At 38.2% G+C, this 15,870-nt stretch overlaps 1 protein-coding gene across 4 annotated transcripts in view; it reads right to left on the reverse strand.

Annotated features, from left to right (window-relative positions):
• The window catches only part of FBXO11 (F-box protein 11), a 69,401-nt gene that overhangs the window by 35,469 nt on the left and 18,062 nt on the right, over positions 1-15,870 (reverse strand). The gene's annotated exons all lie outside the window — the stretch shown is intronic.

Here is a 15,870-nt window from a genome sequence, read left to right on the forward strand (position 1 = left end):
CTTCTTAAACTGGGCAAAATATAATGTGAAAATAAAAGCAGTGCCACAGAGCCAGCTGTTTTCCTGAATATATTAGGTTGAGGAGACTAATGTAAAAAAAAAAAGGCAACAACAAAAAATAACCCAATATGCCACCAATAAAATTTCCCTACTCTTCCAATACTACAGTAATCTGTTTTAAAAACAAAGCAATGCAATTCTGAAGTGACTCACTCACATTTCAAAATCTTAATCTCATAATTTTCCTAAAGGTTTCTGGTTTGGGATTTTTTGACATAAATTACAAAACATTGTCCTTATATTGGATTACACATACCATGCAGCCTCAGCTACTACATCAGTGAAAAAAACCACCAAAACCCCAAACTATTTTTCCCCTTTCTTAACAGATATTTATAAATGGCAACCTCACCATGTGCCACTAGAGATCACAACACTGCCACAACATCCAAATAGAGGACAGAAGCTGTGCAAAGATGAAGTTCACTGGTGATGTGTATACCTCCACACAGACTCCTCAGAGCAATAGAGGAGAGCTTCATCAGTTCATTAATCCACCTGAAAATTAACCTGCAAGTACCCCCATGGTCAGCCTTCAGCCAGCCCAGCAGCTGGTCCAGCTCAGCACAGCTACAAGACCACATGACTGGGAAGAACCACCAACAGCACAGGTTTCTAAGGACAGAAGTGAACTGTGACATTTCTATCAGAACACACCACTTTTTAAAAGAGAGCCATCTCCAAAACGTCAGCTAGAAGCTGGCTCACACTCCCTGACTGTTGCTTCCCAGGCACACCTCGCATCTGACCACTTCACTACCTAGGAAAGATAAGTATTTATGAATTATGCAAAAAGCCTAAAGGTCATTGATAGACGAACTGTAGTGAATTTTCCTGTGAAGGCATGTATGGCCCAGTGGGGAATCACTGCCTGTGGGAGGTCAGTGACCTCAGAGCAGACTCAATGCACACTCATGATTCAGTCACTTGGTTTTACCCGTTTCTTCACATCACAGATGAAAAACACCCTCTCAATTTAACAAGGTAGGCAGAGACAGAAGCTGCTACAGGAGAGCTCCCAGCCTTTCCCTGGCACGCCAGAGCAGCAAAGCAGCCGTGGGTGTGAAGCAGGCCCTGCCAGGAGGAATTCAAGCCCCACCACCAGCCCCAAGGCTCCCCACAGCAAAACACCCAAATGTACTCCAACACTGCAGCAGGGATCGATTGCGCAGCCCTTGTTTCTATTTTAGATTTGATACAGTAACTATTATTACTGTCACTAATATCCCCCATGGTGTCTCAAGCCCCCCTCTGCTCCCCTATTTTGCATTGAAGACACAAGATGACTGTCAGAACAGTTGGGTTTTTCCCCCTGTTCTGGATAGTCAGTACAATAGTTCAAAATTGCCACATAAAACACAGCAACAGCACAATAAGCAAAGATAACAGGGGAAAAAATAGAAAGCAAAGCAGAGAATTTCACTCTCAGTAGGGTGATGGAAAGGGCATGGATAAACCCCACTCAGGTCTTCAGAATACCACCCCTGGAGGCCACAAAGGACAGAACATATCACTGCTGGAAAGAGACAGCAGAAGCCTGTGGACTAAAATGGAAGGAAAGGTCAGTTTGGTTGAAACACTGAAGGACTGGCTAAGCAGAACAGAAATATATTAATTTTCTTGCAGTTTGTTGAGGAAAATGGCAGGAGTCCTACTATAACATTGCTCTTCTAGCACAGATGATATTAAGGGATATGCACACATCACAGCAGGTATCAGAATAATTAAAATCTTCCTTTTTCCATGTGAATACCATGGAAGACAAGGAAGGGTACCACCAGCAGATTTTACCACACTTCTGAGGGGCTTCTGCACAGATTTCTGCCACTTCAGGAGTAACAACTGATTCTATTTTCCTAGATGCAATCTGTAGTTACTGCCAAGTGAAACAGTACCAGGAGAGCTGAAGGTCTTGAGTGACCTGTAAGAGCAGCAGCCTTGGTGCTTGGTTTTAGCATTCCAGATGCTCCCTGAAAACCCCGGGCAGACTAAAGCAGCTACACTGGGAGCCTTCAGAGGGATGCTGCTCACAAAGTTATACTATACTGCACACTGCCCTTCCTTGAGAGCAAGAAAACTCTTAACCAGACTGCAAGAGCTGTATTTTGAAAATCCTTCCCTATAAACACTTCAACATACACCTGCTTTAAAGCAGAAATACCTGTTTTAAAATACAGTGCCTCCAAAATATTTTGCAAAACACTATTTTAAAGTGCAACAATATCAGGCAGTAACATACATAAAAAGCATTATAATCAGATTTGTTGATGATAGAAGCATAAAAGTCAATAAACAAATTTGGAAGAGTGTGAGTGTAATATTAATATCATCATACAAACACCTGCTGAAATGACTGCCAGATGCCGTCACAGTTTCAACCAAGTCAGTATGTTTGCAGTTTTTAACAGATTAAATTAAGCTGAGACTGCTCTCAAATAAAAATATTTACCTGAATATTTTACACCAATTATATTGTATAGTAAGATAAAATAATTTCAAATAATTATATAAAAAAAATCATATTTACTGAACTTCATTACTCTGACAGGTCAAAATCTAAATTTAAATTAAGAATTATTTCATCTGATAGTTTAAAACAACTCATGAACCTAAACTGTAACACCATTAGCTTTAAGACCCACAGAAGACCAAAAAGGACAAATAGAAGAAAAAACTGCCATTCTAGCAGCTACTGTCAAGAGTGCTTTGTATTTCCACAGATGCTGTGGAAGTTAATACATTAAAATAAAGAAAAAAATACACAATTGATTTCTTTTGTTTCATGAAGACATAAGTTACAGAGAAGTAACAAAGTGCTTTCAAGAGCTATTTGTTAAAAAATATACACACCTAGGTCACTTCTAGAGAAAATTTATCATGTTCCAAAACACATGCACATGGTTTCGTTTCTACCTTATATGTGTTCAGATAGCATTTCCAAAAAACATTGTAACGATAAATGACAACAGTAAGGTTGATAAATTCTTTAAAATAAAAAGGAAAAAAGCTTTCAATTCCCCCAATAGACTCATTATAAAAAAGGTGGGAGAGGGTCCCAAGGAAGCAGTTCATAAATTAATCAGCAGGGCTTGATCACTTAAGTTTTTACTCTTCAACATCACATTTTTGTGCTGGTTTTCTCCACCTTCCCCAAATGGGACAGGAGGAGCAAAACCAACCAACCAAACGATTTGTAGTCAAGAGAAGCAGAGTCCTGGGCGTGGCAGGTATTTCCAAACAGACACAGCACTGAAATTGCTATTGCAGACTGGGAGAAAATCTGGTGAGAAATCTAACTAGCCAGTTTTCAGACACGAAAATCTGTATCATATTGAGAGTCGATCTAGAAGAGCAGCTCTGAAAAATAAAGCAAATCCAGACTGAACCTATTTGAATGAAGCCATGATTCATTTTGCCTATCAAACAAATTTTAACAGGAAGAGTTCATTATGAAAAATACTAACTAGGTTTCATATTCTTGAAAAAGCAACATCTCCTTTACAATTAAACCCAAAGAAGTTACCTCCATACTGCTCTTTGTAGGACAAGCTGTCCTTTTAGGTAGAAGACTGTATTAAGTAGAACCAGTACTTCAGAACAAAATAATAAATTATTAAAACAAAAATATTCCAACACTGTCCATCTTCATAACTAGAAGAAAACACAAATTAAGTAACTAAGATGCTAACTGATACAGCTCATTTGCTCTGGATTGAGCTCATCTTGCCATAAATCTGGCAATACCTGTATCAAGCATCCTGCCAGCCTGTGAGATGACAGCCCCAACTACTTGATTGGATCCACTTCTGGATTAGCTCAAAATTCCAACAGAGAAGAGAGGATGACACAGATTTAAGGGAGTAGAGAGGAAGGAAACCCCCAAGAGAGCTAACAATGAAGGCAAATAACCTACAGAACAGAAATTCAAGGCAGTTCTGTATTTGCACTTACAGCAACATCTCTGCAGCAAACTGCTGCCCCAAAAAACAAGTAAACACACTCACCCACCATTTTTCTTTAAGGAGCAAATCTCTGGGAGTGAGCTGTTAAATACATGCATTATCAGTAGCATGACTGACACTCAGCCAGTGTCCTTGAAAGCATTCCTAACAAGTGGCTGACACCTGAAAGCAGATACAGCACCAAAACATGAAAGATACTGAATATAGAATCTGCACATACTACTCTATCTCAAAGCAAAGGTTCCTCACACCAGTAGAGAAATGTTGATTCCAGGCATCATTTAAGGATTAGTTTAAATTATAGATGGCTTAAGGTTGCCTTTGAAATGGAGACCATTCACTTTTGAGAGCTATCTGAGGACCACTCTGAAGAGGAAAAAAAAAAACACTAGGTAGGAATACCACAACCAGAAAAAGCAAGTGCACCCCCAGAAACTCCCACCTAAAGCAAACAAAACCCCTACAAAATGGAGAAAGATGACATGCAAAGTTCACAGAGGTCAGATCCAACACGTCCTAAAGGCAGAAGCATTGTGATGGTTCTGGTCCTTTACAGTCAAATTCCACTTCACCACAGTGGACTTGAAAAAAAAAGGTCCATAAGAAACAGGAGGCATGTATACAGCTATTCCATTTTATGTTGAATGTCAAAAACAAGGTATTAAAATAAATAGCTGCAAACTCCTTTGCTCCTATTACCAGACCCTTTAATAAATACTGTGATATATTTTTAAATTATTATAGAAAGAAACCCTGCAGTATTTTTCAAGCATTATCCAGAGCAGCTCAGCTCACAGAATGGTAAAATCTAAAAAGTAGTATTTTGTGTCAGGTTCTGATGGCACTGGTCAATGAGAAGTATTAAACTCTGACTGGAGACAAAGCTATTTGGAACTGGAAAAGACCCTGCAAGAAAAAGATTCTGAGTCAGAATTGCTACTCAGAATAGCAGGCTCTCAGATTGGAAAGGAGACACACCTAACATTAAAAATGTATGCTTTCTTAAAGAATACAGAAAGATCAGACTTCCTGAATGCCATATGGAATAAAGAGATTCTGCCTTCTGGGAAGAACAACCAGACACAGTAACCATTACTGACTACTAGAATATTTTAAATATACATACAATTTCTTACTGGCAATAAACCAAAGATCTACAATGATATGCAAAGCACACTGTAGCTCGTAACAGTTTATCAAATAAACAAAAATTGTGTGGAATACTTCAAAATTTTCCTGTATTAAATTTATTTCTTAAATTGAAAGAGGGGGGGAAAATTATGCTTAAACTGTGTCACAGTAGTTGTATAGAGTAAAATTTAAGAAACACACACCACCTTCCACCCAAAAAAAAGAGAAAAAAAATCAAACAGCACTTTTTCTGCATTTACATTTTAAGCTTTTAAACATCAATACCTAAATAAGATATCTTATTACTCTCTCTGGAAATAGGTTGTGCAGTCACGATGGCCTAAAAAGAGTACGAATAGATCAGATGCTCAAACTCTATCTGTATTTATCCAGAAGCTCATGTTAATTTTACAACATATTTAGAAGTATTTTCTAAGAGAAGAAAAGAAACTACTTCTAGCTACACAGAGAGTTTCTTAAAGCTGACATTATTTCTTAGTGTTATTCTTAGATAAAAGTCAATTTCCACGAGATCCCAAGAATCTGATCTTTTCTCCTCTTCAGCACATTGTGAAGCCCACTACAACAATCTTCACACAGGTCACTCAAACCAGCCAGGGAGACAACACTCCCTGAAAGGTCTGCTAGGTCAGCTGGCACCTCCAAAATGCTGCATAGGAAAACATGGTTTACACAGCAAAGCAAAAACTTAAGTTCTTAGAGCTGACACAAAACAGACTAATAGAAAAGGAGACAACTGGGAAAGATACACTGGCTGCAAACCCAAAACTTGTCCTCATCGATATTTCTTAAAAAAATAATCATCAGTCACAAACAGCTATTCACATCTTTACACATCATTCCCGAGGGAGCTCACAGTCCCAAACCACCTAGCACAAAAAATGTGCTAACACCAGTTAAAAAACCCTCCAACTACTATGAAGAATATATTCCTTTTTAAAAGCCAGAATCAAAAAGTGATAACGAGGATTTGATGGAAAATTCTGGTTTCTTTCCACAACCATGTCTCCAAAAGAGATATTTAACATCAAGTAAAAGACTGAATTTCTTAAAAAAAAAAAAAAAAAAAAATCATTAACATGCATAATTTTACTAAGGCACACAGAATAATAGTGCAAGTACCTGCATACGTGAGCTACTTGTTAAAAAAATCATTTTAGAGAGAGAAGAAAAATACCTTTTTCTTAGAACAAGCAGCTGTAACGATCAGCACTAACATTTCTACTGACAAACTAGAATTACAAGACAAATTTTATTTTGTTTTTTTTTTTTTAATCACATTGTTTCCCACACTGATGATAACTGTATTATACCACAATCTATAACATTTAGCAAAGTAATAAACAACTCTCCAGGTGGCTGCTGTGCAAGTATTAAGGGAACTTCCCTCCCTGCTTAATAGGCAGCTTGACTTCTGCTCTGACAAGCTTTCATTGAGAAGGGACAAGGAACCCTTTTTGGGTGCATTCCTCATTAAGAAAGCAACACTTTCAACACTGCAGCCTTGCTGCATGGTTCCTTGATACTACAGTGAAAAAGCTGACCAAGTAGATTTTAAGGTTCAGAAATACAGTGCTAAGAGCCTTTCACTGTTATATTTCTGTATGACACTAAATAAAATAGACTATTACTACAAGCTGGTTTTTTTGTGTATATTGTGACAATTATACTCAAGATTCCAAGTAGGACAAATTAAAATTTCTACCTGGCCATATCACTTCATTTGTTAGGGCAGTCAGATTACCAGTCTCAAAGGTCATCTCCCTCTCTGGCTGAAATACAGCAACTTTCATCTTATTAGAAAAGCACAGCCAGTGAGAACAATAAAAAACAGTGAAATAGGTTCAAGTACTGCCACTTTATTCTGACCAAAAAGATGTTTCTGATCAATCCTCATACTTCAGGCAATACTTAACAGTGCCTGAACAAAGAGGTGAGAATGGAACCATGTAATCACACCCTTGGAGCCTACAAAAAAATTCCAAATTCCCATTTTACCAGGAAATAGTGTCTCCCATTTTACCAGGAAGTAAAGTGTCTCTCAGACAGGAAGGAATTACAGTTTCTCCAACAGCAATGCCAAAGTCACCAGAACATGTAAACAGAGGAATTGTGGAATCAGCCACTGGTACTTAAAAAGGCAAACACAACCCCCATCAAACATACAAACCAAATAAACAAACTATCAAAAAAAAATGTATTACCAAACTCAGAGAACTCACTTCCCTGAACAATGGTGTCAGTCAAATTGCTGGACATTACCAGGATGAAAACCAGCCTCCAAAACTCAGGAGGAAGACGTTATAACAAGCATATGTAAAATTAATATGAGATACTTATTTGTGAGGACAGATTATTTCTAATAAGCAGAATACTATGAAGCAGAAGCCTTCTTTAATTAGACTAAGTCTGGATATTCTTGATACCAATAACTACAGGAAAATAATTAGGAGTTTGAGGTTTCCTCTTTGTATTAACTTCTGGCAGCAATTATTTTCAGCCTCACCTCCTTTAGCACTGCTGAACTGAAAAGCAGGACACTATTCATTTCTTCTCTAGCTGATCTCCTGCTATCTTTGAAAAAGTCTGGGGCAAACCAACAGTCTAGGAATGAGTAAATTCAATTAGAATGCAGATTTCACTTAACACATCCTCAGTTTACCCTTCCAAGTTTTCTACACTCCATGATGGATCCATTTACAGAAATCTTCACTGATCCATGGGAAACCAAGAAAAACATGGCGCCTCTTGAAAGAGCAATAAAACAACTCACAAGTCTCAGTATGAATTAGCAGTATAGCAGCTATTCAAGCATAACCCCTGTAAAACACAATCTCCGGGCACAATCATTTCACCCACTTTTCAGGAAATGAAAGCCTCCCACAGATTTTTGCTGTCATGAGCCACATCTGCAGAACACTGTTGTAACACAGGCAGAAAAAAATACATATTGCCTGCTACTAAGTGTAGTAGCAGATTTGGAGATACTTGCCATACAAAGCCATCTGCCTTCTGTGGACTCTCCATGAGAAGTAACTGACATCTATCAATACATTGGCCCAGCTGAAACCTCATTACATCAAAGAGCAGTTTTGATGAACCCTAGGAAACTCCTGGTTTAGGGCTTCAGAATTAAAAGAGCTTCTGAAATGCCTAGCACCACAAGGAAAGGCAGTCATGCATCTATCTTGCAGTGGCAAAAAGGCTAAGAAAAAACCAACCAAAATAAAAGTCCAGACAGTTCTTTTTGTGTGCTGGGTTCCAAGGGGCATAGTCAGAAAGAAAGAAGCAAGAGGAGGAAAACTATATTAATAATATTTTACAGCTTACTGGGTTTGGCCGTCTCTCTTCCCTCCTGTACCAAGCAAAGTTTCTAAGCTGACCACTAGGCTGTAAAGAAGCAGAGAAACAGCAAACAGTCCAGAGGAAAAAATATGGACCTTGTAACCTTGACAGATAGCTGGGAGGAAAAAACACCTTGTGCTAACACTCCTCACAATTTTGGATGTTCAAGAGCATGTCTCTAGAAAAAGACAACTGTGCAAACTGCAAAAGGAAAAAAACATCTTAATTCTGCTACTTTTTTTTTTGGCTATTTCCCCTTACTATTATTCTGATATCAAACAAGCACGCTACATTTTCCTGCTGCCCTAGTACTACAATCAACACTTACACAGAATTTCAAATATTACAGCTGAAAACAAAACCTAAAAGAAACTCCAGCACACACACCCCCCAAAGAAACTGAAATACTACCATAAGAACACCATAACTAACAGTATCCTGAAAACATAAATATATTACACTGGAGAGGAAAAAAAATTAGACACCATTAGTTCCTGCCAAATTATTGCTCTTTAATTCACCAAAGAGACCCCTTGCCATAAGACATAGTTATTTTGAACCTTTCAAGAAAAGCTATTTAATGAAAATAATATACAGATGTGTGTTATTATGTCAGAAACATGCACACATAAAAAAAGGAAAGCAAGCATTTCTTATCCTTGAATTAGTCAAAAATGTTGTATCTAACACACGTCATAGTAAGGCTGAATTTTACAAGCCTAACTGTGCCAAGGTTTGCATGCAGTCACTTACCTGATCCTTACTCTGAAAACTTCTCAATGACTGCTCCTATTATTCTATTCCTTAAATTACCAACTCTGAGGTGCCTGTCAAGAGCAGGAAGGCATGGTTCTGTTTAGCTTCAGGGAAATAACTGAGAAAACAACGTGTGGAACCATAATAAGTGCCAAGTATCATCAGGGTGCAGGAGGAAAATACTTATTTGCCAGCATATATGTTATTAAGATGGGTTAAGAAATCTGTCATCAAACTATAAAACACCAGTGCAGTAGTCAACATCTGATTCAAACCTAAATTTGTTAAGAGCTACAGCAGAAATAAGGAACTGCTGACAACACCAAAGACTGTAGGACTAAACTCAAGCTGCTTTGAGAAAAAGTAAATCCTACACAGAGAACAACTAGCATTATTCAAACCTGTTCTGGGAGATAAAGGCTAAATACCTTTTCTACCAAGTTTTACTGTATCAATACATTATTTAAATACAAATTGGAAGAACAGGACCATCTGTTTTCCACTGCCAACATGTGCTGCAAAACAAACATGAGGAAAGTTGGAAAGAAGGTTTTGTATTGTACGTTCAAGGAAATTGCAGCACAGGGAGGACAGTCTGTTCTTCCTTGCCCTGTACACTAAGGATGTCTTAAACACCTCAATCCAGAAGTTACTGCTCTTGGATATCTGGAGAGGAAAATACAATAAAATTACGTCCTCATTTTATTAGAAAACCAAATAGTACAGTTTTGATACATTAATCAAGTTTTCAGTTTTTTGTTTTCTCTGCCTTTAAATAGAATGTTTTTTAAACCAGGTTTATTTTTACAGATACACACTTCTTTTTTCACTGTGTGAATTCTGCACACATTAAGTTATCCAGCCCACTCCAGAGCACTGCACAAGCAACCACCCCTCAACACTCAGCCGGTTTTAACGTTCCTGTTTTCAACTGCAAGGAGAACAGGCTGTCAATGCTGACTGATGATGTATCTTTGCCATTAAAATCAGTATCATGCCTTAAATGCTGCATCAATGAACTTCTATAAGCTTTTTTTAAGTAGCTATTAAATTTCCATTAGTATTTTCTATTACCACTGTCATCTCACATTGTGAGGAGCTGTTAGACATATATATATCTATACATAACCCCATATACATGGGTTTATGTATACATATATCTAACAGCTGTGTATATATATATATATGTTCATTCAAACTTCAGAAATGTTTTAAATGAATAACAACTGATTTTGATTTCTGCTTTTGGTAAAACTTCAGCAAGTAAAACACTGACAACTGTCAAGGTGCGTGGGTGGTGGTGGAGGGCAAAAATCTGTGTATTTGGCTGTTAATTATGCCTTTTGGTAATTAATTACACTAACTGCAGATACATTTTTCCTGATAAATTCTGAAGTTAAATGAAATGGCTGCATAATTTAAGAGTTTCCAGAATGAGACTTTCTGCATTGAACACTCTCAAGTTTAAAAACACAGATGATGCCCTGTATCTGATGAACTATTTTCAATTACTGACAATTTCATTTTAAAATAAATCTAGCTTCTTTTCTTAGTATCTCTCAACTGTTTTTCTTATGGTCCCAATTTGACTAAAGCTCTGTTACACTACTGAAGTGCCCATCTTAAAAAAAAAAAAGGCCTTATAGACTCCTCCTTGCCAGAAGTAGAAGCTTATTATTTCCATTTCAAATTTATTCTTAACAACATTAAGAGGAAATAAAGTTCAAGCAGGCAGAGTAAGCTTAGTTACCTGAGAGCAAGCATAAGTCACAAAATGGAAAGAAACTACTAATTTTTTTGGTTTTGTCAAAATAGACCAGAAATACTGACAGTTTTCAATAGGGTTGTTTTTGTTCTTCCACAGTCTTTTTATGTCTAGTCTTTCTGTATATCTACAGCAGAATCCTGAACTTTTTGTTTCTTAAACAGGTCCTCCTCATGCACCTGAACTCCCATTTTAGTTTCCCAAATTCGCTCATTTTAAGACCAGACTGAAGGTGGGTTTTGCCATTTATTCTGTCTCCCTTTTGAAGGTCTGAGCCACCATACTTCCTACAAATCTGTTATGCCTCAGTATGGTAAATTTATATTCAAAAAAGTGTTTTTAGATCATGTGCATTAACTGTAAAAGGTGTTTGAACACATGCAGTAAAAAGCAATAGGGAAACAGTATGGTTGAGGAAGAGCCCAGTAACAGCCCCTTCCATCCAGACTCTCAAAGCCCTTCACTACATACAGTAATCCTGTGTTGGGAGCCACTGAAAGACATTGAAACAGCCATCAAAAAATAACCCTACACTAAAACGCCACAAGAACCTAAAGAGGTTTTAAGAGCAATGTTGTTTCTCATTATGCCAAAAATCAGATAATCTAAAAGTCACACATAAAGATGGTCAATTTTCTCTTTTCATGTCTCATAGTTTTGTCATTATCATTAACCTCAAATGTTTCCTCTTGGCTATCTACACCAAGAAGTGTATTTACAGACCAGGGCACTTTGGAGAGTCAGTGGACAAAACACATGCTGAAAAAGAGAGACTCAATAAACTTATTTTTTGGTTATTTCACCTACATTTCCCAATTTTTTTTTCCAAAGAAAGACTCAAAGAAATTGAAAGACTGATTAGAAAGTATTCAAAGATGTCAAGATGTGGTGTGACAACTACCCCGTGGTGAGGTTCCCCTTCATGCCTTGACTTGTGCCAAGTATCCCTTCACCCTCACACCCCCAACAAGCCTATGTAGTTTGATCTTGTCCCTTTCAATAATTTTTAGTGTTGATGAAAAGTTAAACATGTACAAAATAGAAATGTAGCTCTGTGTGTGTATGCAGAGCTGTCAAGGCATTCTTCTGGAGACACATTTGACATATACACAAAAACACACTATGGGAGAAGAGTCACAGGTGTGCAGACCTGAAACAGTTCTGAACACACTGATCCACCAGAACAGATAAACACCCCTTGTTTAGCCAAACTAATTTTACTTAATGTATCAACAGACCACGTGAGTCACAATACCTTGGTTGAAGAGGGCTGCCATTTCACAGTACTAATTTATTGTGGTTTTTAGGTCATCTGACTATATCTTCAAAAAGTTGCAGAATAAAGAGTATTAAGAAGGAACACCATATTACAAACAAGACAGATGGCCAACAAACCTTCAGACAAGTTCTGTATGACAAATAATCTTATAGATAATTATCTCTTCTGCAGGACAAACTGCTCAACTATTGAAACTAGAAACAAAGACTTCCTTGGCCCAAAGCACTGTAGAAGTTCACCGAGTTTACAGCTGTACACAAATAAGGTGAAAAACCATTTAAACACTGGAAGGAAATCAGAAATAGATTTCCATAAGGAGACTTTTTTTGACTGTGAGGGTGACTAAGCAGCAGCACAGGTTGCCCGAAGTTTGTGGAGTCTCCAAACTATGTGAGCCCTTTCCAAGATGGCCATGGCTTTGTTAATGTGGCAAAGGAAGAAGGCACCATCGGAGAACAATTCAATCACTGCTTGACTCCAGCATTCTCATCAGGTAAATGTTCTCCCATTCCTGCTTAACATTCCAAGACCTGAAGTATTTACCCTCCAGATTTCTATTACAAGGTCTTACCATTGGCCTTCACTGAAACTCCAATCAAACTGTTCACTATAAAACATAAGTTTGTAGTACTTCAGCATCTCAAAAAACTCAGCCCATTGGAATTCTGCTGAGTACTCCACACTTCTAAAAATCCCAGACATGGTGACATCAGGACAGGAAAACAGGCTGTAGTATTTTCAATCACACATGTAAAACTACACTGCTACATGAATGTGGGTATTTTCAACACCAGTGTCACTATGTTAAGTTGTCAAATAATCTGTATTAAAACATACGTTGTCAGCAAAAATCCGTTACAAAGAAATACTATTTTAAGTTAAAGCATCCTCAGAGCTGCAATTTCAAGATTTGATAAGAACTACTAAAATATAACTTGTTAAAGTAATAGAAACTACCTCCTTCTCTTAGATTTCCATAATACATTACATCATTCCTTCCCAAGTGTCAGACTCAGTTTCATTTCATCATTATCCTGGTCCAAAGGTTTGAGAGCAGAAAAACACCAGTGCTGTGCATTTTGGCCCAGACTTAGGCTGTAAAACATCCCAGGGCCCTTCTATACACTTGACCAGGCAAGTAAGGCATCACCAAGTCTTTATCCATTTGTTTTTAAATAGACAGTCTTTTTGTAAAGGGAGAGCAACTGATAAGGTATTAGTAACAAAAAGCTGTTCTAGTGAAGCAGCAACATTTCTACGAAGTTGAATGTTGATGAGTAGAAACATCCTTCCTTTTTAATTTCTTATAATTCAATCTACAGAAAAAAAATCCAAATAGGTCAGTCTCAAAGCCAACATGCAGAAATCTTAGAGGAGGACTCAAGCTGCTTCTCACCTTTCCACATTAAAGAGCAAAAGGTAATGAGGTATTAGTGTTTACCTGGAAGACCAGCAATGAAGGAAACAAGCCGCTGCCTGACTGTGTGATCTTGTTTACACTGCTCAAACGTGGTTATAACTAAAATAAAAGCTTTGATTACAGAGCTACAGGAGCAGATTAATCCCTTACTGCTAGAGCTGAGAAAGAAGGGAAGACAAACTCCAAGACATCCATCAGACCTTTGTTTAACAGCATTAAGATTTCAAAGTCTGCCCTGCTAGGGTGGTAGCAGAGCAGGGGTAACCCCCCCACCTCTGTTCAGAAGTGAAGCCTCCCAGACACAGTGAGCTGAGCAGAGGCCATAGTCCTGCCAGGCAGGAGCCCCAGGGTTGTGCCTGGTGGTGAGCTCTCCCGAGGCTCAGAGAAGACTCTGGGGTATCTGCAACAAGCTACGCTCTCTTCCCACTCCTCCTCTCCCCATCTCATCCTCTTCAGTCATTTCTGCTCACACCAGGAGGAATAACATCCAAGCACCATCTACTTAAGGGTGATCTTCAAAATAGTATCTATCCCCCCCCACCCCCATGTCTTTCACCTGGAATGAGGTAATACTTACACTATTACTGTACACCATCTTTGATAATCCTATGAATGCTGCTGGTACAGAAAGAGATAAACCATTCTTTCTCCATATTATTAAGTGCTCAGCAGTTACAAAAATAAAATTAAAAAAAAAAAAAAAAACATCAAGCAGTGCTACTGTGCCAATCCATGGTTTCAAGGACCTTTGCAGCTGTAAATTGAAGTATGCTGGAACACATGCTGGTTGAACATGATGAAAAACTCACCTGCTAGACAAGATCACAGCAGCTAGAAAGTCAGAATATTAATACATTCTACCTCCTACACCTTCACTCTAAATTGCAGTCAATTTGCTAAAAGCAAAGCCACACACAATCACTCTCCCTTACAAAGTATGTTCCCAAACTAATGAATCTACAGGCTGCACTAAGATGGTTATATAACATCAGCAAATTGAATTTATTTTCCAGGCCCTATTTTCTGTCAGTCTTTGTAATCATCACCTCAGTTTCAGCTTCCTTCATCAAGTCATCCTGTCACAGTTTCACCTGTTGTGAATTTACTAATCTGACACACCTGCAAACTACTCAATTGTTCCACTGTTATTAATGTACAGGAGCATCTGGAGACACAGCCAAGGCAGTCACTTCAAACACTTCCAGCAGAGGGGAAAAAACCCAAACCTACCCTGAAGAGCTCATGGGCACAGCTGCAAGCAAAGCTAGAACAGGAGACAGTAAGACAACATTGAGGCACAGTGAGCTTGTTTTCACATAGGCTTAGACTGGTGTGTTGACCATGCAGCGCTTTCGGGTTACATGAACAATGTTCACATCTCTTTCCCTGCTGGCTTGCTTACAGCCATTCCTTCTAATTGATAATCTGGGATGAGATGATGGCACATTGTTTAAGAACTTTACACTTGAAACTTGCTTGAAACTGCTGGGGCCAAACCAGATCTGGCTGCTGCTATCTTGCAAGATCCACCCAATTCATAAACTAAAGGATTAACATCTTTCAAAAGTAGGTGGGGAGGATTTAAAAGACATTGCTGCTTATATTCTTTCACCTGCTGACGCTTTCAGACATCACTACTGTAAAGCAAGGGTAGAAAAAGTATTTTCTATGAACTCATTTAAATACTACTAAAAATTACTGGTGAAAATAAAGGAGAACCTAGTGAACCACTTTCCAATGTTTGATCGGAATTACTTTACCTTGTGTTAGCACTTAGGAGGATATCAAATCTGTACCAAAGGCCCTTAATTTCATTAACCACCCTTATCCCATATTTTTCTTTACTGAACTGGACAAGTATACAGTCACACTTGTTACTGGGCAACTGCAATTTTCCTAGAGGAGCTACCTCCTCCTTCCAACCCAAAGGTACCAAAACCATCTCCATGTCACTCCTGTGTTTCTGAAACACTACTCCCAAAAGGGCTTTGGGCAGCAGTTAAACTGGGAAGAAAACACATGGCCCATGGTTTCTGTACTCCCAGGTAAGGGCTGGAGAAGTGGACATTATCCAAACCCCATGAATCCAAATGCTTGCAGCCAGCATAGCTAGAAGGCAGGCAACAGACAA

Source organism: Lonchura striata, chromosome 3 (genome assembly GCF_046129695.1).
Source record: "Lonchura striata isolate bLonStr1 chromosome 3, bLonStr1.mat, whole genome shotgun sequence".
In the NCBI taxonomy this organism is placed as follows: Eukaryota; Metazoa; Chordata; class Aves; order Passeriformes; family Estrildidae; genus Lonchura; species Lonchura striata.